We start from the raw sequence: 5,000 nt of genomic DNA on the forward strand, positions 1-5,000 counted from the left end.
ACCGTCATCTATGAGACGCCAAGCCGACTAAGACAGCGATGGGCCCACAGTGCCCTTCTTTCGACAACAGCACCCCAACGCCAGCGCCTCTGCCGCACGAAGTCGTGGACCGGCAATCACTCCACCTGCACCCGTTCGTGCCCCACCCCAACCGCCCAACTCGCAACTCCAGCGGATGAACGGCGGACTTTGCTCGCACTCGCAATGTGCAATCCACCCCTATAACGTGCGTTTCATGAAGAGTTATGTCCAATATGCGACATTCCCGCTGTCCCTATACATGAGCTGCGAGCTGTACCACTTACGAGCTACAGACGCGATCGCGTTGCTCTCTGTACGAATGCAGATGCTCAGCGGTCAGCTAGGAGGCGCTCCATCCATGTCGGTACCGGTGAGCGTTGCACTCGCAGTCGCAAAAACGTACGGCAAGTATATTACTCGGAAGAGTCAATGACAGTCCAAGCCCCCCTGCGTGGGAAGAGTCTTTCTAGGCCATGACCCACCGGAAGGGCGCAGCGTCCCCCCACCCCAACATGTGACGTCACACTATCCGTATTGACGACTAGACTGATTCCTGATAATCATTTGCCATACACCGGTGGAAGCTGCCGAGACGAGTAACTACATGGCGGCCTCGCCGTGTCACTAATGTACAGAGATACAACAGTTTCGACTGGAACCGGATGAAACGTATACACGGCGCTGATTAGTAATAGATAGAGCCATCAAAATACAGATAATGTATACAACTGTCCGTATACATGCTGAAAGACTCTGCTCACAATCACAACCACACGTCAACCAGACACTCTTATCACGCACTACTCTCTGCCTGTAACAGGCACAGAGACAATATGTAAGCACCAGCATGGAACAACACCCAGTGCATCCTCTCCGCCACATTAGACAATCCACACTATCATAACCAGACCGGGAGGTCCACTCACAAAACAGAATATCCCACCCTTCCGACAACCACCATTGCTCAGCTAAGCCACCAACACCCACACATGTCCTACACAGGGGTACACCCAACATCACAATACTGCCTCCTGTCACAGCACACAAACAATGGCAGGAATGAAAGACACAGGTCTGCCACAAGCATGGAATCAGAGCGCCGCCTGTCATGAGCCAAAGGTGCATCCTGACGTGGCAAATCAGATGATGCCGCAGGCATCCACTTACTATAATCACAATCAACAAACCGGCCGCCGCCGCCCGCCCGCCCCCCCCCCCCCCCAATACACCTTTCCTTACAACAATGTGTACCTTAACCTAACCCATATTGTACCTTAACCTAACCCATATTGTACCTTAACCTAACCCATATTGTACCTTAACCTAACCCATATTGTACCTTAACCTAACCCATATTGTACCTTAACCTAACCCATATTGTACCTTAACCTAACCCATATTGTGCCTTAACCTAACCCATATTGTGCCTTAACCTAACCCATATTGTGCCTTAACCTAACCCATATTGTGCCTTAACCTAACCCATATTGTGCCTTAACCTAACCCATATTGTGCCTTAACCTAACCCATATTGTGCCTTAACCTAACCCATATTGTGCCTTAACCTAACCCATATTGTGCCTTAACCTAACCCATATTGTGCCTTAACCTAACCCATATTGTGCCTTAACCTAACCCATATTGTGCCTTAACCTAACCCATATTGTGCCTAAACCTAACCCATATTGTGCCTTAACCTAACCCATATTGTGCCTTAACCTAACCCATATTGTGCCTTAACCTAACCCATATTGTGCCTTAACCTAACCCATATTGTGCCTTAACCTAACCCATATTGCGCCTTAACCTAACCCATATTGCGCCTTAACCTAACCCATATTGTGCCTTAACCTAACCCATATTGTGCCTTAACCTAACCCATATTGTGCCTTAACCTAACCCATATTGTGCCTTAACCTAACCCATATTGTGCCTTAACCTAACCCATATTGTGCCTTAACCTAACCCATATTGTGCCTTAACCTAACCCATATTGTGCCTTAACCTAACCCATATTGTGCCTTAACCTAACCCATATTGTGCCTAAACCTAACCCATATTGTGCCTTAACCTAACCCATATTGTGCCTTAACCTAACCCATATTGTGCCTTAACCTAACCCATATTGTGCCTTAACCTAACCCATATTGTGCCTTAACCTAACCCATATTGCGCCTTAACCTAACCCATATTGCGCCTTAACCTAACCCATATTGCGCCTTAACCTAACCCATATTGCGCCTTAACCTAACCCATATTGCGCCTTAACCTAACCTATATTGCGCCTTAACCTAACCTATATTGCGCCTTAACCTAACCTATATTGCGCCTTAACCTAACCTATATTGCGCCTTAACCTAACCCACGTTGCGCCTTAACCTAACCTATATTGCGCCTTAACCTAACCTATATTGCGCCTTAACCTAACCTATATTGCGCCTTAACGTAACCTATATTGCGCCTTAACCTAACCCACGTTGCGCCTTAACCTAACCCACGTTGCGCCTTAACCTAACCCACGTTGCGCCTTAACCTAACCCACGTTGCGCCTTAACCTAACCCACGTTGCGCCTTAACCTAACCCACGTTGCGCCTTAACCTAACCCACGTTGCGCCTTAACCTAACCCACGTTGCGCCTTAACCTAACCCATATTGTACCTTAACCTAACCCATATTGTACCTTAACCCAACCCATATTGTACCTTAACCCAACCCATGTTGCGCCTTAACCCAACCCACGTTGCGCCTTAACCCAACACACGTTGCGCCTTAACCCAACACACGTTGCGCCTTAACCCAACACACGTTGCGCCTTAACCCAACACACGTTGCGCCTTAACCCAACACACGTTGCGCCTTAACCCAACACACGTTGCGCCTTAACCCAACACACGTTGCGCCTTAACCCAACACACGTTGCGCCTTAACCCAACACACGTTGCGCCTTAACCCAACACACGTTGCGCCTTAACCCAACACACGTTGCGCCTTAACCCAACACACGTTGGGCCTGAACCCAACACACGTTGGGCCTGAACCCAACACACGTTGGGCCTGAACCCAACACACGTTGGGCCTGAACCCAACACACGTTGGGCCTGAACCCAACACACGTTGGGCCTGAACCCAACACACGTTGGGCCTGAACCCAACACACGTTGGGCCTGAACCCAACACACGTTGGGCCTTAACCCAACACACGTTGGGCCTTAACCCAACACACGTTGGGCCTTAACCCAACACACGTTGGGCCTTAACCCAACACACGTTGGGCCTTAACCCAACACACGTTGGGCCTTAACCCAACACACGTTGGGCCTTAACCCAACACACGTTGGGCCTTAACCCAACACACGTTGGGCCTTAACCCAACACACGTTGGGCCTTAACCCAACACACGTTGGGCCTTAACCCAACACACGTTGGGCCTTAACCTGCTCTGTAATTGTCATACGACGCGTTAAATTAGTGTAGTGTTGCCTAACTGCAACCCCCGCAATATAGTTTGCTACTCGCACTGCCCGGTCCCCAGAGTATCGCTTCATGTTAAACACCTTGCAGCTATACACTGTAATGCGGATGGCAGCAGGACGTACATGCTCAATGCCCTTCGCAGTTGTTCATTGGCATTCGCATGGCGAAGCACAGCCTACGTTGTGGTACGGCTTGTGTCAACTGTCCGCTGATGTTGTACGTCCAAATCACACACTGTACTGCACATTGGTCCTCATGTACTGAATGATACATCGTGGTACATGTGTGACCGTACCACGACTGCGCCAACAACGGCGAACCATACGGTCCAAATATTGTGCACTCAGCTACGTGTCGTCTCCCTATAAGAGCTGGATTGCAGTATGGTATGCCGTGGATGGCGATCAGCATGAGCCGTCTGTTGATGTAGTGGCGCGTGTTGTCAGACGTAGTCGTCTCTTCTCACACACCGTGATAGCATGGTGCACTGCGTTCCACATCTGCGACATGCGACAGAGGCCGGTTGACAGTCGTTCGCGCAATGGACATCGCATACGTACGGGGGCCACCTTCCACGTGTTCGCGAAGCGTGCACATGTTGTTGCGTGTATGTGGGCAGACATAGTGTGTCGTGACACCTGACACAGGCATGCAACAATCGTTGAATTTGCAAATGGCGATGGACGTCTACGTTTGCTGGTGACGTTACGCAAATGAACAACTGGTAAACCGTTGTGGTGCGGTTGTTCTCGCTAGAGGTGAATCAGTGATGGCGACGATCGGTTGAGCTACCAACCGGTTGTTTCAGCGATACCCACCATGCCCACGAACGTGAATGGCATGTGGGTGTGAAGCGATACGCGGCGGTGGCTGGGTGGGACCGTCCCCGGCCGGTGAGGGGGGGCCTCCCGGCGTGCTGGCCGCGCGGTGCGTGGGCGCACGCGCTACAGCCGGCTGGTGGGGGCGGCCAGTGGCAGGCGCGCCGGCCGACGGAGGCGGCAGGCGGCGCAGCTGCGCGCCGGCGCACCCTGCACGCGGCGCCGTGCGGCCAAAGTAGGTCCTCGCGGGCCCGGTGCGAAGCGCGGTGGACATCTGCAGTGTGCTGGTCCGATTGAGGACTGTGTGCGCTGAGGATGCGCCGCCGCCCGGCGCTCGGCGCCGCGACGCCGTCTGCTGCTCGGTCGCCTCTGCGGTTCTCGCAGGTGGTTTGTATCGCAGCTGTGCGGACGTGTTGGCGCGTGCGCTGTGCTGGGAGAGTTCGCTTCGGCACCCAAGTGGGGCTTTTGTCCTTCTGTGGCGCTGGCGTTGGAGCTGCCGGCCACCGTAGGTGGCGCGTGTTGTCTCCCGCCGGCAATGCCACGACAGCACGCTCCCGGGCCTCTGTCGGCAGCGGCAAGCTCAGTTGGGAGCACGGGTGGTCGCACCTAAAGCGTCTACTCGCCAAACTCCGGGCGATTGCGCCTCTCTCGAACCCGACCAAGTACTTAGGACGGCGCTGCGCGCC

The sequence above is a fragment of the Schistocerca americana genome, unplaced genomic scaffold, assembly GCF_021461395.2.
Source record: "Schistocerca americana isolate TAMUIC-IGC-003095 unplaced genomic scaffold, iqSchAmer2.1 HiC_scaffold_158, whole genome shotgun sequence".
Lineage (NCBI taxonomy): Eukaryota > Metazoa > Arthropoda > Insecta > Orthoptera > Acrididae > Schistocerca > Schistocerca americana.